Here is a 23,864-nt window from a genome sequence, read left to right on the forward strand (position 1 = left end):
AGCTCTGATTAAGACTTGCGAGATTCACGCGGCTTTGAAGTTCAATCGCTGTAGCAGGTTTGCGACCGTCTTTCCCGTGTCGATTTCCTTGAATCTCCTCGATTTTACGGGCCGCTTCGCGGTTCGTGAACGAAAGCGTTAAAGAGTTGTTCGAACGTAATCGAAAGCTTCATGGCGCGTGCGAGAGGGATGAAAATTAGTTCGGAGGCCGGGAGCGATTCTTCCGGGACAACGATACGAATTAATTGACTCGTTCACCGTCGCCGGCGAACGAACAATTAATCTCGGCGCGGAGACGCCGAAGGCAAGCGTCTGCTAAATCTCGGGACGGGTTTATTTGGGTTCCGAGGTTGCGGGTACAAGCGGGCTCGCATTAAACACGTAACAACTCCCGGGGAACCACCGCTCCTCTCCGCTCCGCTTCGTTCTGCTCTACGCCGCGATGCCGAGCGGCAAACGAGACTCCGGGAGCCGGAACCGAGCATCAAAACTCCTGCGAAATCTCTCGCAGAGGCTGCTCGCACTACTGTGCACGCGTTTCCCCGTTAACCCCGGAACAAATAAGGGTGCGGTTACACTGCACGCGATTTTCGATCGTGCGCGATGCATACTGACCGTCCAACTTGTTCCGATGCGGTTTCGACTGCGGCCGAACCGTCTCGAGGTCGAGTTTTATGGTTGTGTTGGGTCGTCACATAAATTCGCTCGGTTACCTTCAACAGCTTCTTTTCATTTATTAAATCTTAGCACTCGAGCGGCAACTCTCAGGCGCCACTAAAAATTGCTGTACCATTATTCAAAATATTGTTTACATTACTAAATATGTTAGTGTCTAAGCAATTACTAAACATTTAAGTATTGCGTGAGGTATTATATCAATTTCATATTCATGCAAAGAAAAGAATTAATATAGAATGGAATTATTCTAGGGTCGAATGAAATGTTTAATTTTCCAGTTAAAAATGGCCGAGTGCAAATGGTTAACCCTTAGCACTCGAAGCAATTTCAACTCGAAAACCAGACATTTCTTCCAACCTAGGATATTTCCATTCTGCAGAGTGTCCCGTGGCGATGATGCAACCGTGGAGAGGATGGTTCTACATCAGAAAATTAGTCGAAAATATAGAATGCATTTTTTTCACACGCGGACTATTGAATAAGTCTATGCAAAATAAAAATTTTCTACCAGAATTGCGACAAGCTGGAGTGAAATAAAAATTCATTTGATAAAAATAATTGAATAGTATTCCCAAATTTTAATATTTTTATGTAATATATAAAATCCGCTAACATTGACACTTTAGATGGAAATTACGAAGTAAGATTTTCATTCTGACGAATGTCAGAATCGCGTGGAAATTAAATATTTAAATACAGTTTGCGTTACTTTTCAAAGATAGTATAAACCAGCAACTGTTGAAGTCCGATTCTGCTGGGTATTAGAGATCGACCTCGCATTAAAGAGGCCATTAAAAATCGGTCGATCGCGATTACAGGAGTTAGGAGGACCGAAAATCCGTCGGATAGATGGATCCGCACATTTCGTAGAAATTTTTAATCACTCTCTCTCTCTCCGGCTCCGAATAATAAAAAAGATCCGCGGATGGTGGAGATGGTACGGCTTAGGGATCCATTGAGTAATTGATCGACGCGGACGATCGGCACCCATTAAAGGGGCGTTTCAATCAGGATCGAACAGCCGACCAATTCATGCCGTTGAATAATAAGAGGCTTAATAGGTTCGGATGCGGAAGAAGCATTCAACGTCATCGATGATCTAAATCCCGCGCGTCGAAACGCGTAAACCGAGTCCTCCCCCTCTTCGGTCCTCGCCCGTCGCCGACGGACGTTGACGTACAAAACGAGAGGCGGCCCGGGCCTAATTTAATTGGCCAATTACGATACTCCCTACGAGAGAGTGCTGCCAGCAGGTTACGCGGCGACGAGATCGGACGGGATGGGACGCGACGCGGCGCGTCCATCGTGATATTCGCGTCCCAGTTGATGACACTATACCAGCGAGACCCGAGCTGGTCTCGTTGTGTACGCGGTTTGACGGCCCGGCACCCGGCCCACGATTTATCCACGGTCGACGGTAAATTGCGAAACGAGGGGTGAACGGCGGTCAACGGAAACCCGATCATCCGTATTAGACAACAATACCGCGAGACCCAATCACCGGACCTCCTATAAAATACACAAATGCTCCCCTCCTTCCTCTCACCTCTCCCTCGAACGAAATCGTGAGGCTTAACTCGACCTGACTGGAAATTGCGAAACCCTCCGACTGTCCCCGTTGATGTTCCATTGACATTCGTGGTTATCTAATGGTGCTTCATTTATTTATTTCATCATCGATTCCTGAATCGTTTTCACTACGATCTATTTTAGGATTGCAGCGATTAGAACGTCTTTGTCGTTCATAATTTCTTAGATTGTATGGTTATGTCGTCTTGAAGAACAACAACGAAATAGAATTTTATTTGGGCTTAAAGTTTTTGTTTCCGCAAAAATATTTGTTCGAGAATCGAAAGGTTTGATAGGTTACAACGGATTTCGATAGTCGTTCGTCAAATTGGACAGGTGCCGGTGAGGACGTCGACGAGCCATTTCCCGACCGGAAGAGAGCAGCAATGGCGCGATAATAAATTAAAAAGGAATCGTTACGAGTTGGTCGCGCGGATGGGGGGGCGATGTTATTGTTTGGCAAACGCGATCGACTGGGGACGAATCGTCCGAACGGATTAACATACTCCGTCGCGTTTGTTGTGTGTAATTACAATCTACTGTATTTTCTCGCGTAAATATGCCCGCGATGCCTCTGTATAATTACCGTTATACAGCTGCGCGGCTGCGATGGCGGCCTCGGAGGCGGGAAATCGATAACGTTAATTACAGGTAAATTACGCCCGATGGATCTCTGTTTCTACTTGAAATCACGCGTGTTTCTCTTCTCTCTCTCTCTCTCTGTCTCTGTCTCGCTCTTTCTCTATTATTCGCTCTATCTTTCTCTCTTCCGTCGTCCGTTTCGGTTAATTTCGAGCCCCGCGCAAAACGTCACGTTCCCCGCGGCGATTTAATTAAACCGCGACAAGGATACGATATAATTTCACTCGTAACGATTACCAATGAAAGCTACAGACGGAAAAATAAACAGCCGATGAATTCTGGCGTCTCTTTGCACAGCGAGCGCGCAAAAACTGCCGAAGAATACTGCCGAGTCCATGCACCGAATCTTAAAAACGTGCTTCTCTAATGGTTCAATTAATTGCAAGTCTAGTAACCGAGGTGTACATTTAATGATATTTTCTTTTATGCATTTATTATCATAAATGTTTAATTATACACTTATTAAACGTGTGAGTCGGTGAAATTTCAAGTATTAAAGAGATTAAAACAATTTGAGAACATCGGCACCATCCTTGCAATGTAACAACACTACTGAAAAGAGACATTACCTCCGATTTAGTTTTGTCACCTCGTCATTACCGTTTACTTCCGCCAGAGAGATGATTCAGCACCATGTGCACGGCACCTGTCTGACTCGGACAAACACCTGTCAACATCTCCTTAAAACGTTCTTCATTCTTCGGCACGAAGAATTATTAATTTGCGAGATCGATTATAGATCTGTCACTCTGTCTCGAGTTTCTTTGTAATGGTATCGTAGAATTGATGATCTTTGGTCTTCGAAATACATCAATTGTTCGCTGGAGATCCCCTATGCGATAACAAATTATGTTTAATTACATCGAATAAATTGCGTGGGAATTATTAAGAACCTCGAATGGAAGTTTTATTCATTTGTTACTGTAATTACACCCTCAATGCAATTACGCGCGGACTGCGGTGCACAACAATGAGTTCTCCTTTTTTAGCTTGGTTCCCGAGACATTACGTTACATACGTTATCAAGTAAATTATGTCAATATTATACCAGAAGTTTAAGTCTGGAGAATTTTAAAAAAATTGCGAATTTAGTATTGAAACGTTTCGAGCTCGCATTTTAGTCGATTAACCCGGCACCGAGAGACGCGAGTGATCAAAACAAAAAAACACGAGGGTAGATTACGGTTCTGCCGGAAGTTATGGGAGCGTAATGACCCGAACAAGGGCGCAAAATGATTTTTTCCGTGCTCGCCCTGCTGCCGATAACTTCCGGCGGAAACGCAACCGGGAAATAATTTCACGAGGCGCGTTCGCGCGTTTTATCGCGTGCTGGGACACGCGTCGTCGCGAGGAGGAAACCGAGCGTAGCAGACGGGCCACGCGGGACTCGAATAGATAAAAAGAGAGAGACGGAGAGAAAAAGAGAGAGTATGGTAGAAAAGGGAGAGGGCACGGAATTTTCCGTAGGTCGCGTGAAACGTATCACGGGGCAGTAAATTCAGCGGCGACGACGACCTTTCCCGGGGAAATTATAATTTTCCCTCTCGTAAAGACCCGGCTCTCCCCCGTGACGCTAATGCGAGCGTGCATTAGGCGAGAAAAATAGCCAGGGCCGCGGAGACGAGGAAATTTGTATGAAGGCAAGACCGCCGGCGGGTTAATCGCCGAGAAAATGGCGACAATGGCATCCCGTCGCGAATTAAGAATCGACGACGCGGGACCAAAGGGAATTCAGGCCAGGTGAGCCGAGCTCGTTTGATAGGCACGCCTGGGAACCTACCCCCTCCTTCTTCCTCACTGTGGTTTTCTCGTTGGACAAGCGGTTTATCCCTAAGATGATTAAATGATGGGGCAAGGTTAATGCCGAAACGACGTCACAGACGACGCAGTACTCGGTGAAACGATCGTCTAAAATATATATAAAATAAAACTTTTTAAAAACCACGCTTATATTAAAATGCACTAAGGAGAAAATAATTTTTTTAGGCATTAGTGATTATAAATAAAAGCGCGGAGCGCTAAACTATATTGACGTAATCTTGGTAGGCGCTCCAAGCTTTTATTTATAGTCACTAATGCCTAAAAAAATTATTTCCTCCTTTTTAGTGCATTTTAATATAAGTGTGGTTTTTAAAAAGTCTTATTTTATAATATATATATTTTTCTACGTTTTAGTCTTTTTTAAATGGAACGAAAGGTATAGTAATGCTGGTATGAAATAGTAAGGTATAGAAACGTAAGGTATGGAAATACGCGAGATAGAATGAGGGGATGACTCCGACAGACGACGTCTCTTGATGGAGTCCGAAATTGTCCGAAATGGAACTGAATGAACGGAACACCACACTAAGCTCCTTCGGTGCGAAGTGGGTCAGTAAAGTGGGGATGAATCGGAGTGGGAACGCGTAGTGGAGTAGGGAGCGCTGGCGCGCGGAGTGGAGATCGCTGAACGCGATGCGTACTACCGAGCGTAACGCGGCGAGTTGTGACGGTTAATGTTAAAATTTTTTTCTCCTACACAGTTTTTTTTTAAAATTTGTTTTTTAATATTGCATTGGCATCCAGTCCTGAGCTATGTTTAAAGTTTCAAGTCTCTAGCTCATCGGGAAGTGGTTTGAAATTCGATTACAAGATTTGACGCATACAACGACAACGACAACATCGACAACTCGGCAAGCTAATATAGCGTGGTATTAATTTTAAAAGATTGAGAGAAATGTGTTGAGATATTCGCAAGTTCGTTTAATTGTTGTCTCGTCTAAAATGGTTGTCATAAATGCATAAAACCCGCAATCCAGGTATCAAACAGAATAATTCATCGTTACAGATGATTCAGCTGGAATTTTGATCATAAAGATTTAGGAGGGAATTCTGCTTGTTGGAAAATTTATGCAATTTGGAGGGATCACTGATAGCGAATTCGTAAATATTTAAATACGGTATCAGTCTGCTCGACTAAAATTAATGAAATTTGGTGCCGCTTCTGTGGACGCTAGTTCGACGATGTTGAAACACGTTACATATGTGTTTGTTTTAAAGTTTCTTTTGCTAAAATGTTAGTAAATAAATTCAGCACACCATATTTTAATGTCCACTAACGCATATTATACGTTTCAACCATTCTATTTTATTAAATCAGAAGTGGGAGGTACGAATTCAAATATGAATTCCATATTTATATAAACAACTCGAATAAAGTCCAAAGAGAAAGAAAAATACGTGAATAATATTTTCTGGACCATCCCAACACAAACAATATTTAAATATCGACGATTTACACGCAACGCGGAAATGCAGAATAAAAAATATCTGAATGCAGTCGCCGCTGAATGTAAACTAACTGCGGCAAGTAGAAACGGCGCGCACTGATCAGACACGGTGCCGCAAAGTTCCGCGAAATAAGATATCAATCAATTTAAAATTTAAATACGGACCCGCAGAGAACTCTGCTGGGGTTTGCTAATTCTAATCGGCATTATAATTACTGGCTTGGCAATGCAGTTTTCCCAACACTCGCAGGGGAATCCGAACCGCGTGACCCATCGATTTTCATGAAATTTACATGAGAGATAGTTCACGGGAAAATATCTCGCTCGTATTTTTTATCGACCATCGTCCATATTGGTGGTATGAAAACGGTCCTCATAGTTACGAGCTGAAAATATTTTTGTAATATCTCGGGCACCGGGGTGAACGCGGGGGAAAAATACTATTTTCTTCTCTTTCTTTTTTTAAATCGTCCGGTTTTGTCAATAGGCTGGTCACTTCTGTGTCCAAATGCCAATAAAGAATAGAATTCACAGCGTTGATTTGATTCTCCGTTGCGGATAGGTTACCACCAGTGGACTGCGGGATTTTTATGTGAAAATTCAATTTTTGCGGACGAGGATCGCCATCGAAACTGCGGGAAAATCTAATTTTCTTTTCCGTGTCGATGGTTTTGACAAGTCGAAAATTTTCGAACTCTCGGGTCAGCCATTAATCCTCAATAGCCCTTTGATCATTTTATTTTTCAAATTGTATTATCTCTTTTTAATTTTCCTCTAAATGTGTTCGGCGTCCAAAGAGAAATACTTTTTAAGCCGGGGATTTCGAAAGAAGACAATCTCTGCAAGCCGATATTCTCGATCGTTCCGAGGTCGTTCGCGACACGTTATTATCGAGAGGGTTGCGCGATCCGGCAATCGATTAAGGCGCAGTTTACAGCCATCGTCTCCATCATCATCCGTAGGACGTGACCCCGAGGAACCATGGTTTTTCACGGAGTGCGCAAGAAACGCGCGTAAGGGAGGCTGGGCTCGCGTATCCGCTATTCGATTAATGATCCTCACGTAGCCACGATAAACCATCTTTCTTCGGTCGTATCAAGCCTCGGGGCAGGGGGAAGTTGATCATTCTGGCAGACCGAGGCAAAGCCCGAGATATCGTCGCGTCGCAGCGAGAGCAGAGAGCAAGAAAAAAGGGAGAGGAAGTCAAGAGAGAGAGAGAGAGAGAGAGAGAGAGAGAGAGAGAAAGGGAGATAGAGAGATAGAGAGATAGAGAGAAAGAGAGAGGATTGAAGAGGGTTAAGTAGAGAGGGGATGAAGCGGACGATTCAAAAAGTGAGTGGATCGCGTAGGTCGAGCACGTCCTCGTTTCCATGTCAGCGTATCGACTCGCGAGGCCGCTTACCCGCGAAGTAATTGAAGTGGTTTATCGATCCCGATGCAATGAGCAAGCACACGCCGCCCAACCTGCATCAGGCTCGAAACAGCTTAGCGGCAAGAACCACACATCGGGACTATCTTCCCGGCGATCCCATAAAAGAGACTTAAGGTTCGAGTGGATCATTTTCTGCGCATGAAGCACGTACTTGTTTGGGAGCCAAATTGGCTTAACTCTTCACCGACGCTGACTTTCCACACGGGTTACACGGACGATGCCGATAACCCCCGAACTACCTCCTCTTGTGAAAGTACTTTCGACCCCCCCCCCCCCCCGCCAGCGAAAGCTGACTTTCCAATAAACAAAGGAACAGAGCTGTATCTTCGTGCGCAGTGCTGGTATTGTGCCCTGTTTACCGGCGGAAGAGACCTGAAGTTTAGCGACTGTCATAGTTGCCTTCCCGACTCCCGTTTTGGAATATGTGATGGTGAAAAGGGGATGCAGAATTGTTTTGACTGCCTGTCAGGACTTTTCTTCCGAGAAATAGAGGATTACGTCTTATGTATATATTGGATTGGAAGAATTGAGATCTGTACGTTTCTATTGATACTTTTTCACTGGTTCGGTCAGACGAATTGCAAACCTCACCCTCGGAACAGGAGCAAAGCACCGACAGGGCAGAGGCTATTAAAATCTCATTTACGCGTACATCTTTCCGGGGACAGGCTGACGTATATATTCGTCGAAAAATATAATTCCCGTGTCGCTGGTCCCCCGGTATACATCGAGTTCTTATCTCTTCCGTGCCGGCGGTCCCGATGCGAGAGGTTTCGAGTGTGCCCGCGCAAAAACTTCTATCCCGGGAGCACATCAGGAATCTATCAGCATCGACGAGGGTAGCAAGACTTTTTCCCCCGCTAATCCCGTGTACTCGATCTTTCCGTGGAATTTCTCCACGATGATCGGTCCAACCTCTCCCTCTTGTGTATATCCGCTTCCCACCAGGGGAAACCCATAGTGTTCACCGCGATATCGTTAACTACCCGTGTCCGCGATTTAACGGGGACGTGTTTTTTGGCGCTCTCGATACGATTAATCGATGAGTAATATTGCGGAATTTCTGCGTTCCATTCTGTGCATTTTTACTAAAATATATTGCGACTCCTAAATTTTCTTATAAGTTCAATTTTGATCAATTGAATTAGCAGAGTCTTTACACATGTATTCAGCTAATGAATAATTAGTAGACGGTGGATTTTCTTTCTCAATTAAAGAAGAGGAGAGAAGTTTGTTGAGAATTCCAATTTTAATCAATTTAATTGTAAGAGTTTGTATTAACGTGGATTCGTGATTTAATTATGAATAATCAGAATCAAATCAGGTCTCTATAAACCAAAAATTAGAAAGTGACATGGAAAATCAATTGTAAATTACTCTAACTAAATACATAATGCAATTTTCTAGATTTCGGAGCCATCTTTTTTGCTCGTTACATCGCTAATAATGAATTCGGAATTACAACATATATAATCATTACGGGGCTTAAAATCGTATAAACGTCGAGCGTTTTCTTCCACTGTTAATTTATTCATCAGCCATTAGTTTCGTTAATCTTCTTTGGAAAATTTGCAGCGCGGGTGGTCACATTATTCAATCGATTCGATAAAACGTGTATTATTTATAGTGAAATTATCGTATCATCCGCAATACATTTTAAATAGAATACGAATTCAATTAGCCAGACGACGAATATTTAATATTTAATTTCAACGTCGCGTCGTGTTTCAGTTAGAGAAACGTGATCGCCTACTGATAAAACCATGATTCGTCTGGCCCCAGTTTGTTGAAAATATTAAAATCCATTTCAATTTCGTCTGCCTTGTCGCTTTGCACACGCGCGCGTGGGTCAATATATCCAGGATGCTCAAGTCTCGAGCAAACAAACCCTTATTTGTTCATCCCCATTGTCAAACCTGCGAATTGCCTTTTGAACAATGAGATTTTTTTAATCTCTCCCGGCGTGAACGTTGAGTAACGGGACAACAATACGAATGGCTAATATTAATCCGAAATTTAATCATCGAACAGTTAGTTAAATTAATAGCTATCTTGGTTATGTTCGAAAATATTTATACAGGGTGTCTCAGCTGAAGGAGGCCACTTAAATACATATCTGCTTTATTTTTAACAGCACAAAAAAGATATTTATGGCATAATTTATAAATGGTATCGAAGGAGGAATATCATAGAAGAACAATTTTTTTTTGTCCGGTCATTATTTCATAGTTTTTTCAAGGTCATCGTGATTTTTTATCGGGAAAACTTGTTTTTTTATTCCATCTTGTTAATGACTTAACCATATTCAAATGTATTTTTTTCAGCCGCTGTAAGGTGGAATAAATAAAAACAAGTTTTCACGATAAAAAAATAACGATGACTATGAAAAAGGAACTGGACAAAAGAAATTGTTCTTCTATGATATTCCTCCTTCAATACCATTTAAATTATGCCATAAATATTTTTTGTGCCATTAAAAATAAAGGAGATATTTAGGTGGCCTCCTTCAGCTGAGACACCCTGTATATTACATCAAATTACGGAAACCTTAAATAAATTAGGTGTATTATCTTTTAAAAAAACATAAAGAATAAATTTCTCACAAGAACTACAAGACGATTCCGGCCCGGACACTCGCGCATCATTCCGACCGTGATCGTCCATTCTCTTCAATCATTTTTGATCATTTACACTCTTGTAATATTTCCTTTGTGTATATGTATTCCGTTTATGTTAAATATATCTTTCTTGTTAATCATACTTGGGGGGGGGGGTCAAACCATCATTCCTACACCTTACGTCTTTCCTTCAACTAGAGTTTACAACATAATTCCTTCTTCGAGATTAAGTGACTAGAAAAAATAGAAGAAATTATCGGTCCAGCAATAATAAAAACAATTGTGGTTGGTTTCGTGGTTGGATGACGGGGGAAGGATGGGGTTAAAAACAATTTCTTTTCCAAGGAACAAGCAAAGATGGCGTCGATCGCGGGCGAATCTGAATCCTCGAGCAACTTCGAACATAATCCGAGCGGAATGCTGAGTGAGCCATGAATTCCGAAAGAAGTTGCCGGCGAGAGGAAAGTTTCGCGGCTGGAATGCCATTTAATCGTTTCACCCTCCGACTTCCTTAACCCCTTTCCTCTTTCTCCCTCTCTCTCTCTCTCTCTTTCTCGATGCTGGAATCCACGTACACCAGGAGGAAAAGTTCCCGTGGATCGCGCGGCAAGTGTTCAATCGAACCGACGCCGAAAAGAGATCCGTGGTGCCCGCGAACTTTGCACCAGCTGCGGAAATCGTCGCCTCGAAATGACGGATTTCCGCTCGATTTATCTCGTGTCTATAGCTCGAGCGACTACGTGCTGCGAATTAAAAGTAATCCCAGCCTCGTTCGCAGCCGGTGTCACATTTTTATGACAATCGCAAATTCTGGCCTGTTCGGTCACCGTTCAACTTCCGTAACCTTTCATCTGTCTGTCTGAATATTCTTCGGACCATGTAAATTTCTACTCCCAAAATGAAAAATTTCGACAAGGTATCCTAAAGTACTGAGACATCGGTTTTGAAATAGCATCATTAAAAGGTGGGAACTTACCCTCGCTATTAAAATATTCCCAACACTTACAAGACACGAAGAGAAGCACCACCACCCTCTCGAGACCGAGAACTTCGAAAGAAACTAATTCTTCAGCCGCCTGTGCAAACGATCGCGGATCCTCGAGCGGATTGCCAGCGGAATCGGCTGGAATATAACCGGATACCAAGGGCAAATCACCTCGGGCTGGAAACTTTTCAGATTGGAGATTTAAGCCTCGCAAAGGCTGCGAGAAAGAGGAAGATAGAGAATCCATGGCGGCAGGGGTGTTTCTTTACCGCTGAAACAGCCGCCGCTGGAACGATGGATGGAATCGCGCGTACCCGGTGAAAGGTCGCGAGAGCACTTTCCGATAGTTCTCCGTCATAGGAGAACGGGGCTCGACGTGCTCGTTTTCGAAGTAAAATATAAGGTTGATTCTGAGCGGGTAGTTAGAGCGCAAGTCAAACAGCGGAACACGAAGCGCCACGGTAGTTTCGAAGCTTTCGCGAGGATTTGCGAGCGAACGGCGCTGGAAAAGAAAGCTGAGGGCGAAAGGATCCAGTCTGGGGATCTGCAAGGTCGTCTACTGGATCGTGGAAACAAATTTTATTTCGTTCAACGAGATTCTTCTTTCATCGGAGCAACCCTATTTCTGTGTCCTGCAACGATTTTTGTAAGGAGACATGAGGATACATAACTTTAAAGTTTGATTAAAATTTTTTAAGGTAATATTTTGTGTATTGCATTGTGAATGAATGCAGGGTAAGTCACCAAACGTTGCCACCTCAAATATCTTTGTTGTTTTTAACGATACGTTAAATGTCTGAAGGACAAAGTTGAATGGTAAAATGGGGCTCAGACGATACAACAAAATTTTTGTTTTTATGTAATTTATTTTAGAGATATGGAGGCCACCTTCATTTTTTTTAAATGGAATGAGGTATTTTTTAATACATCAATCGATGCAGCTGGACATTCGTCATAAAAGAGTACTAACCTATGTACGTATGTCGAAAAGTTAGTAGTTCAGGAGATATTGCAATTTAAATAATTCTAAAACACCATTACTGTCTGTGTCTGTACTAAGACGTTAAACTAGTAAGTAAACGCTAACCTCTTATTGTTAGTACGACAGTAATGGTGTTTTAGAGTTATTTAAATCTTTTTGGTATCGTATGACCCTCATTTTACCATTCAACTTTGCATTCAGACATTTGACGTACCTTCAAAAACAACAAAGATATTTGAGTTGGCAACGTTAGGTGACTCACCTTGTATACTTTTGTACAGTAGATTGTGTGTTAATCAATTATGAATAGACTTGATTTGAAATGACTGAATTTGCGACGAACAACAAATGTTCCTGGATAATCGATTAAAGTCTCGTTTCAGAGAATCAGTGGCTTTCCTTGCGCCAGCCGAGAAGCGCACTCGGCAATATTTAAGGGGAGAATTATGGCGACACGAAATAAAATTCGTAAATATCCGGGGACGCGTTGTACAAGGGCGATTTGAAAGACGGTGGCGGGCTCCCCATTGTTGCCAAGGGGATCGACTTTTTCCATTTTCCGCGGCGAGATTCGCTCGCGTGCGCCCACGACGTCGGCCATCAATTTTCTCCGTTGTCTACGTAGCCGTATTTTTATTTCCCTTAAAAACTGCACGTCAACCGGAGGATATATAAACGATCATTGTTTCCCAGTTTTCAATTTTTGCGGTAACGTTGCCGATCCCGGCGGCATTATTCGAAATAATAGCGATCGGCTGGAGTCTCCAGGACGATCGAAAATCGTCGAACCGACGAATCGTGTGATCTCACTCTTTCTCTTTCGCTCGCTCAGTGTAAGAAGTAATTGTGCGTGTCTCTCGAGGAAGCTACGACTGCGTTCGAGTTTGGAATCTTGAACGAGCCAACACAGCTGGCAATTTATTGTCTCGAGGTGGCTATAAAATTTCTCGCGAAACAGCCTCTGTAATCGGTTTCCGATATAGCGTCGACCTAGCCGGTCGACTACGGGACGGTTTGCAAACGCACGGGTCGAGATAAGAACACTTGGTTGCTCGAAGGACAAGGGCCGCTTAAATTGCTTCGACACCGACCCTGTAATCCTTTTTCATCTCGACGACGCGTTACGTTTGCTCCCCGAACGAGACTTTCGCTTCGGAAATTAGGCAGCAGCCGGTCAAATAAAATTTGAAACTTTGTGTGACACAGAAGTTCAGTTTTATTTTTACTTAACTTTGTCTACACATGTTATCTGTTAATAAATATATCCTTCGACACCGTGATGGCCAAGCAGGAATTTTCTAAACGGTAATACAAATTTTTCCTTATTCATAAAATACTCAAAAACAAAATTTCGCACACAAATATCAAATATAAAAATTACTAGGTCATTCGTAAAGATTAATCGTTTTAATTGCCACTACTCGTAAGTATAGTTTTCAAGCTCTATCAGCAGCTTGGTTAACATAAATTTTCCCTCATTCTGGTGCTTGTACAATATCGAATTTAAAAATCACTGACAGAGTATCTCGCAAGGATTAACCGTTTCAACGGCCACCGCTCGCAAAGACAGTTTCCAATCCGCAGAATCAATCCGCGAAAACGAGGAAGAGCGTTCCGAAACCGAAAATACCGGAATTCGAATCGGCAAATGTACCCGTAGCGATGGAAACCGACAAACCTGTAAACCGTCGGACTATTTCCAGCTGGACCGTTCCACGGATCCATTTTCACAAAAAAAAAAAAGAACGGAGCAGCCAATGAAACTCTGTTGGGTGGCTGCAATCAAAGCCTATCATCATTCTATTATTTCACTTTCGCCCGGAAAGTTTTCGCATTTCTGCGCCGGGCACGATGACCTCGCGCGAATATCCGGGCTCGTTATCGAGCGGGGTCGCCGGTACGATAGACCTAACTATACGCTTTTGGGCGATGAAAATCATAAAATTTCGATGGCCGGATTAAATCAACAAGTCAAATTGCATGGGACAGAGAGCGCTTCGTCGCTTTGGTGTCCGTCGTACGCGGGATTTGCCGTTGCCGCGTCAAATTTCGTTAATGATATTTTCGGCGGGCGATCAAAGGCTCGAAATACAGCCCCGTCGCTTCATATAGTGATCGTCTGACCGTCACTATTACGAATCGGCGATGGGCGACAGTGAAAATCGCCGATTTTACCGTATTTATTAACCGTTTTACTTCTGCTTAAAGTGTACAAAAAAAAAAAAAAACTAGAGTACTTGCTGCAGCCGATTCCGGTTTTCTCCATTTTCCAGGAAACGACGGACATTTGAACATAAAAAATTTTCACGTCAAAAATATGATGATTTAGAAACAAAATCTTATGACGAAAATTGGATAATTGTATGAATTTTGCTGCGAGCATAAACACGCCCCTGGTAGAAGATTAAAACTTCAAAAGTGCTGAGCGAAATGACTTGGTCTGCATAGATCGTCGTCGATTCGCAACATGTATCAGCGTAGATCCATTTTAATCGGCTCCGAAGGACTGTAGCACGTAGGATTAAATTTTATCGCGGCGTGGAAGAAATACAGGGTCGTTTCATTGCGCGAAATAAAAGTCCCGGGTATGAACGGTACATTCATATTACAGGTGTGCGTGGGAGTAAACGCGGCGAACAAAAACCTGGTGTAGTGACAAAAAGGAAGAGAGAGAGAGAGAGAGAGAGAGTGCGGGAGAGGAGAAAATGTGTGGCGCGTGCTCGGCTACCACCATCGACGTTTATCGAGCGCGGGATTAAGCGTCGCAATGACACTTTCAAAAAAGCCCCGGCTATTCGCGGTCACGGGCTTTTACAATAAATATACGAATTATCGATCGACCGGTTATAAATTAACCCGGCTCCGGCACGCCTACACCCGGCTGCAACAACAACAATAATCGTGCAGGGGAGAATTCAATGCGCGAGACAGGACCCTATCAGGGTGTAGCACCCTTGTCCCTGCGCGCACACGAATGAATAGCGTTTCAGGGAGCCGTTAGAACTTAGGGCTGCTCTCGAGGACAATGTCGCGCCCATCTCGATGACGTCATCCGTGATCAACGGGGACACGAGTCCTCGAAACAGTCTGCCTCGAAATTTCTTTGTGCCTAGCCCTAGGGCTGATCTTACCCTACGATCCGAATCAGCTTACCCGGTTTTGAGGATGGTCTGGCAAACAGTTTAACACCTAGTCATTTGTACAGCGGACGTTCGTGCGATTGGGACACTTAGTGGAAGAGTCGAGGAGACTTGTCCCTTTTCAGCAAATTTTTTAGAAGAGCTACACATTTTGTTGAAATTTTCTGTATCGAATCTTGAAAGTTTCTTCTAGTTCGGAGTGTTCAGACTGCAGTTTTAAAAAGAATGAGGAAGTAATTTTTTGAATAGAAGAGAAAGAATTTTCAGGAAGATCTGGATAAAAATAGCAGTGAACATGTGAAGAAGGATAACAGCCTTACCATTGAGCTCCACGCTCGGACTAAAATGAAAACCGCCAGTATATTTGAATAGGTTAACGACTTCGTACAGTTTTAATGGTTGTTGGTTTAACTCGGACGATTTCCGCTTCCGTTCTTGGACGTTCGTGATGTTTTCTTTTCTCACGATTTAATGAGCTCTCGGAAGTAGAAGACAGTGACGTGGATTGAATTACTGCGAGTCAACAGGCATCGATAAATTGGGAATGAGATCTCAAGCTCACCAGCAAGATCTGAAAATATTACGACGGGAAGTATTCAAGCTTTCATGAAGTAAATGGCAACATAAATTTTTACAATTTATCTGTTCCAAATCCTGCAGTTTTAAGGATATCTAAATAAGTATTGCTCAGGCTCCAACTTTGTGAGGACAGCGTTCATCGCCCGAGAGGATCGAATATTTTTCCAAGGACTATTTCAACTAAATTTAGTTGTATAACTCGAGCCTGTTCATCAAATCAGTTTCGCCCAAGGAAATTTCTCAAAGCGAGGAGCGTCCATTAGAGGCGTCATTTGCGCCGGTGCAAGCCAGGATAAGTATGTAACTTTCTAATTGATCGGCAACTTCAAAGCGCCTTTAACAATTACTTACACCGTTCGCCGATAATTTAGTAATATTGTAGACTGGTGAGGCATCGTCTCGGGGCGGAGGGTCGCGCGATCCACCGTGAACGACGTTAATAAAGGCGTTGTTCGATAAACGCCGAAGCAGAAAATAGAATTAAGGCGCAATCTTTATAGCTGTCGCTCTCCGTGGGGGGGTTTCCAATCGAATTTCAGGATTCCCTTCTCTCCCCCTCTCTCTATCTCTCTCTCTCTCTTTTCCGAAGTAATGACGTTACTCGATCACGGAATTGGTAGCAATCGGAGGACTTTAATGACGTTAACGAGGCTATTAGATAACCGGCTCTCCGCTGAAAAATCCCCTTTGTGCCGCGTCGACTGGCAAACAGACAGACATTCGACTCGCGTAATCGACAGCCGGCCGACCAGGAAAAACGTTCCGTCGCTCGTCCGGAAAATGAAATCGAGTTCTATACTGTCGTGTAGACGCTGAGGTTCAAAGACGATGCGAGCGCCGGATTCCTCGAGTGTCGAGCTTCAATCGAACTCCGCTCGACCGAGCGACACAGAAATATATATGCGATGCTTCTTCTTTGCGTCTTCCACAAGCAAGCGGAAATATCTGGCCATACCTCGAAGAATATTCTTTGAAGTCGCTGCCGATGCGAGCGGCAATCGATCGCGATGTTTATCGCACGGGATCAGACCCGCACGATCCTCTACACAGGAACAGATTTTTACAGATGAGCACGCTTGCTCCTGTAACCCATTACTCTTGCCAGATACCTCGAAATAATGTCTTGCAACAGGCGGACTCGTTCCACTGCGATACTCTCGAAATCATTTCTCTTCGGTCGAGAATACGATGGAACCGAGGCGGTTCTGGTCCGAATTTTCTCCGCCATTTTTGCTTTGTTGCGGTGGAAGACTTCAGATAAATCATTTCATTGTTCGTTTCCGAAGGTAGTGCGGACTTCTTAATCAATATTTCAAGAAAAATACATCTGTATATAACTTCTATGTCCTGCAATCAGAAAAGACAATCTCTATTTTGTATAAAAATCCTTGACAATGAACCATCACTTTTGAAAAGTTATTAAAGGCATTCATATGGGTTATGTTTCCATGAAAATGTATCCCGGTATTTCAAGAGCGATCGAATACCACGAAGAACTACGCGAGACTGCGTGCATTGTCCCGCACGTGAGGACGAGATCATAAAAGCATAAAAATGCATATTGTTTCGCAGGTGGAGAATCTTTCACGTTAATTGACGCTCGAGCATTGAAAAAGCAAATATCGCTGAACAGGCAGGAGCAGCAGCAGCCGGGGGGAGGGTTAACTAAGGAATTAATAACTTGGCAGCCGTTTGCTGGAATCGGCGAGAAAGGGTTGGCAGAAGGGTCGCAGCCTTTCCATTATAGTTTTTTTTTCTCGCTCCGGCCCTCCTCCCTCCCGCCCTTCTCTCTCTCTCTCTCTCTCTCTCCCGTCTCTCCCCTGGTGCTTCGCGAGAGCTCGTGATAAATGAATTGGATGTAATCCGAATGCCCATTGTTTCGCTTTAACGAGGGTCCCAGGGAACGCGTTATGCCGGAGAAAACACGTGGAAGCGTCGACGCCTTTAAACGAGATATCACGGCCCATTAGGAGCGTCTGTGCGCCGACGACCGAATGAAATTCACGACAAAAACGTCTGAACACTTCGCCGCTTTCTCTCTCTCTCTCTCTCTCTCTCTCTCTCTCTCTCTCTTGCTCTCTCCCTCTGAATCCGTCTCTATCTCTCTCTTGCTGGCATTCAGTGGACCCAGACGTGATCGAGATTCTCATCCTTGAGTGTCTTATCCACACCGAGTGCTGTAAACTCCATGCGATTAAAAACATGCTGCTTGTCTGACCAGTGACAGCCTTATTCTACTTTCGTGGAAAATTATCGCTGCATTATCAGCACCTGACCACAGTTTTCCTTCATTCTACTTGGCTGGAAAATGATTGTTTTCCATTTTGTTCACCTGTCCATTATTGTTCTTATTCTACTTATCCGACACATGGTTCTGACATTTCACTTGTCTGATCAATGCCTCTTTGTTTTACTAGCCTCCCGAACTACATTTGTGTAGCTATCTAAACGCATAATCAGTGCTTATCTTATTTTAGACCTTTCAACAGTGGCTATCTCATTGTACTTGCCTGACAAGTCTTGTTCCATGGACTAGTTCTACTTGTCTGAACAGTGACTGACTCGTTCTACTTGGATAGCTCAGAACTAACAAGACAGTACAATAGATCTATGGATACATGCTAAGCAGTATGATGGACAGTCTCTGACGAGCAGAACTTTGTAATCGTCCACTACACAATGGTAATTTTGTTAAAACACCGTCAAAGTTTCGATCATGTAGCTGACATAAATTTCACGCTAGAACATTCTATGCACTTTTAGCTATGAAATTAAATCGGTAGTTGTTCAATGAATTATAGCATAAAGATAAATGTCTATGAAACGCAGACTAAGAAATTATTTAGTAAATGTCATTTAGAAAATCGATAAGTGAAGCCAATTGAGTAGTTAGAAACGCCACATATTTCTATGGATTTAAACAGTTATCAAATCGATTAATATTTATTCGAGACACATAGAGTACCAAGAGCTGTCAAACAAAAAACTCCTACTCGAAATTTCCAATTAATACTTCCACGCCGAAATTCATTTCCCTATAACAATATCGCAACAGTATTCCCCCGGAAGAATTAATCTCGTCCACCAGCAGAGCCAAACAAACCATCAATTACCCGGCACAACAGAAAAATAAATCCTCCAGTCAAACAATACCGTTTCCCCGATCATTAAGCACGGCTGAAAATCAGAAATCTATTGTCCTAACGGCGCGGCGCGCAATCGCGAATAAACTATCAACCCGAACGAAATGATTCCACATAGCGAGCGGGGATGGATAGTAAAGTAATAATAACGAGACGGGGGGAGGCTTGCCGACCGGAAATTCGCGCTTGTTCATCTTGAGGCTGGACATTAAATCGTTCGGGTGTCGAAAGGCCGCGGTGGAAGCGCGAAACGGCGGAACGATGGCCGATAATAAATGAACGTTTGTTTCTGGGGGCTGCGTGTCTCGCGTCACCGGCACGCAATTTCGATGAGCACGCCAATTCGTACCGTGGAAAGTTGTTTACGAGGCCGCCGAAAAATAGCCGGTCCGATGGCTCTTGCGATCGTCCGAAAATAAAATATTTTCGGGCTGGACGGGAGAGCCGTACGAGACCGTGCAGCCCGGCGGCAGTCCGCGCGCCCGCGATTTATTGGTTTTCCGCGAAATGTATGCCGGTTTCGCGGTATTTTCTGCACATCGGCTGCGCCTCGCGACAAGATCCATCGGGACGAGTCGCTGCAAGCACTCTCGAGCTCGTCTGAATAAAATTATCAAACGAAACCACTAACCCGTTTCACGTTTGCATCGAGTACCCTCGTGATGGACAAACAGACAGACGCTTTTGCAATTTAACTGGGTGAATTTTTAAATATAAACATTTAGCGAGACGCAATGTAAGAGAAATTCCAATGAAAGGTTGCATTGATCAATCCAATGCAATGTCCAACTATCAATAATTAAGAAAAATACGATTTCATTTCGATTCAAAAGAAATGACGGACTATGTGTTTAAGATATTCATTATGGTCCTGAACGTTGATTACAAGGTAAGGGGTGAATAGGTTATGGAGGGGGTAGACAATTGTGTGTCTGATAGATGAATCCGTTAGGCTGTTTCTTTTTTCTTCTTTTCGGCGAAATTTGGCCCTGAACGTCGCGTGGCCCTCGATTAACGAGCCGCTTCCTCGTCACGGACGTTTCCACGCAAGGAATTATGGGGCTCCGGTCTGGCCGTAATTCCCCGAACCCGACTGTTAGCCGCCGACGACTGTTAGGGGCGGGTTTTATGACGATCGAACGACCCCTCATCCACCCTCTCATTACCAGCCGAACGCTGTCATCAGCGGGAATCTATAAACGAACGACAAAAGATACCGAGCGATTAGTTATTAACCGTACCTGGCACGCGGTTCACTATGTTTGATCGATGCTGATTTTTTGGGAGAGAATGAACTCTCGTGACTTGCCTCGTGTCTCCTTTCATACGCGAAAGTTTAGAGTCTAAACAATTCATTATGAAAGGTGGAAATCCTTGGAATTGTGGTCTGCATCATAAATATTTCTATAACAAAAGTATAATTGTATGACTAACAAAATGAATATGATTGATTGTGATCGATCGTAATACCATAAGATCGAGAAAATTATGAATTACAACATCGTTTTTAGTATTATTCGACACAGGTCCGCTGTTAGTATCAATTTCCAATACTGTCGCTGCCTTTACGAGCAGGTTAACGATAATAACACGTAACGCGCCAGCGGCAGTAAATCGCTTTAATTGAAGGCAGCGTCGCTAAAGGATAGGCGGGATTTATTCATAGCTCCATTTAATAAAGTAATCGCCCCATTAGAATTGAATTAGAAGGTCAGGTGCATTGACTCGCTCGAGCTCGCAACGGAAAGCTCGAAGCTTCTTTATCGCGCAACAATGATCTCCGGGGGCGGGCCGGCACAATGCACCGGGAAAACACGGTTACAATGCGGTGGTAATAAGCAGTCACCCCCTCCTGGGCACTTCCATAAAGCGGATGTAAGAGGATATTCGTTTGCCGACGTGTCCATTAAAACGGACTCTCGAGTGGTCGGCACTTGTGAAGGACGTCGAGACCAGAGGCTGTCAGCTCCAATAGAAGCTGCCATTAAAACTGATAGAAAAGGGGTCGGTGGCTGTGTGTAACCTAGCCTTTATTTCTTAACTATTGCTTAGACGCTTCTGCACCCTCTGTACAGCATCACCCACAATCCAAAATTAGCCCTTTGTCACAACTCCTGCGTAATCCTCGAAAATTTTAGCTGAACAAAAGATCCTGTTAGACGATCTATTTCTTCAACATTTTGGATTGACTTCTTGGAAACCATGAAACTGTCACTAACGAACGTCTCCAATCATCCTTTACACCGTAAAAATCAAACTCCACATCCCTGTATCCAAAATCCAAATCCAAATCCAAACCTCACTGAAGATTGCCAGGCGCACAAAAACATCACTAACATCCTGAGCGTGGAATCAATTTCAGTGCGCCTCCAAAAATCAAGTATCGTCTCCCCGTACCGTGGATGGCCATCGAAAGATCCAGGTCCAAGTGCACCGGCAAAATGAAGAAGAAGAAGAAGAAGAGCGTACACGAAGATGAAAGAACAGACTGTGGAAAGAGCTTCGAGGCTGAAGTGTCAAAGTACAAACAGAGGAATGAGACCGGGGTTTCCGTGAAAGGGATCGGCCAGAGAGAAAGGGGATAGAAAGGGATAGACCGATCGAAATTACCCCGCGAGCGGAGCCATAAATCGAAGGCTCTCTCGGCGTTGCATCGAGTCTCGCGGCGGGGGCGGGCCGGTTTCCGTGCACGCAGAATGCACCGGCAGCAGCGAGTTGCACGGTCGTGTGCTCCTGAAAGGGGGTCGGGATGGAGACGAACAGAAGATAGGGATATTAATCCGCGAGCAGCCCCCATTTCCCTCCTTTCCCTCCTCGTCGACTTGTACCGGGTGTCCCGGGGTTCGAAGCGGATTCGAACCAGCGAACCCAGTTTGATTTACACCGCGCGAAGTTACCCCGACACCAAGCGCACGGACAGAACACAACCTACTCTCTGGATATCATCCTCTCTCTGTTGGCTAGAGAAGCGGCCCGGCTTTTTGGCACGTCCCCTGACTAATTGCTAAGCTTCGCCGCTAATTCGCCGCTTATCACGGCTGGCACGTTCACGGGAAGCCGCGCCCGCACTTTCGCCGTAACGCCTCCGCGGGCTCCTGTTATTAATAAGTGCCTACTCGAGACACACGGAATATTCCAACCTCAGGCTCGAGTCGAGTCGGGCCGAAGAACACCTGCGCGACACAACGACGCGATGCCCCGCACCAGGATAATAGCTGACGCGCAGCGACCGACCGAACAGATTCCTGCAAACGAGGACACGTCGCTGACTTTCGCAAGCTTTGGCACGGTTCGTCACGCTTCGTCACGCTTCGTCACACTTCGGAGGCTTTGGACAAGCTAATGCTGATCGCTGCAGTTTGATCGGGATCTAGGAAAGGTTCAGAGGATAATAAGGTGGAAGTGTAGTCTGGAGATCAATTGCGGTACGTGTTTCAATGATTCATTTGGGTGCTTGGTTGTTGAACTACTTACTAGGTGGTATTACTTCAATATATAATTCTTTGCAGACGAGGATTTTTTAAGAACATTATACACATTTTTCTCAGAGGAATAAATCAGGCGAGGTCCTTTCTGATGTAATATACAAAATCATTATCGTTAGACATATGTATTGCTGGTTGCGAACGTGTCAGGAATCTTGAAATTGTAATATATGCTGTATAAGCAACACGCATCGAAACTTAAGGAGACCAGGCTAAAAGTTTCAAATGAAGTTATTGGAACATTAATATAATATGGTCCTGGGTACCATAATCGGCGGAATATTTCGATAATAAATTCTGCAAGGGGACACACGACTACGACGAATAAATAAAAAGCGAGGGACATTATGGCGCAACATTTTGTCTCGCGGTAATATCAAAGAGAAAATGTATTACATCCGAAAGTTTGCCCGCATTTCTCGTCTGTCAGATTCCCTAAGTAGATTTACAATTGAGACGGAAATCGCAGCACCTGGGACAACAGTAGTCTGTACAGAAAAGTAGCATTCTACTTGCTGGAGCTGCATCCACGGCGATAGAGAGAGACAAAAAGAAAGGCATAGTGTGTGTGTATGTGAGAGAGAGAGAGAGAGTTTCCCAAACGATCGAGCGAAATTTTTTAATAAATTTCAGGTCGGTCGCATCGCCGGGACAGTTTATAGTTTCAGTTTCTTGGGGATCGCAGCAGGTATCCTGTAACTTGGACTTCGCTTCATAATACGTAACTTCAGCGCGAAAGGAAATTAGCAAGGAGGGCTCCGCCTCTTTCACCGGGCGACTGAATTTAATATTAACGAGCGCATCGTACTGAATTAAAGGTACTCTCTACCTCTCTCTTACTTGCTAGCCTTAATTATTCGAGTTGAACGTCTTCCGCTGGTACTCCCTAATTTCTATTTCTACGGCCAACTCCTGCTCCCTTCTTCTTGTGCCCGTGCGAAAGTTCTGACGCGTTCTGCCGGCCCCAAGGATAACTTTCGGCGGAGATTGCGGATTTTGAAGCCGGCTGATCATTGGACGATAGACCGAGCCGAGTGTCTGCTATTCATTCTGATAGCTCGTCTAGGACCACCGGTGTTAATGCAAGTTCTGGATCGTACTGCGCCAACCGGGCTCCGAGTCATTCTAATGAATTGTAATCGAGACGCTCTCCCTCTGACTTCCGTTATCGTTTCATCAGCCCCCATAGCTACGATATTTTTACAGAAAGTATGAACGAAAATGTCCAGAAATAATTTATAAGATCCTTGATATTTTAATCAGAGTGTGGATCTTTTGCGCTTCTGTTATAAGATTCTTTCTTTTAGTTTGTGTTTACTCCAATTTGTATATTTTTTAATTC

This window comes from Lasioglossum baleicum, chromosome 6, assembly GCF_051020765.1.
Source record: "Lasioglossum baleicum chromosome 6, iyLasBale1, whole genome shotgun sequence".
NCBI lineage: Eukaryota > Metazoa > Arthropoda > Insecta > Hymenoptera > Halictidae > Lasioglossum > Lasioglossum baleicum.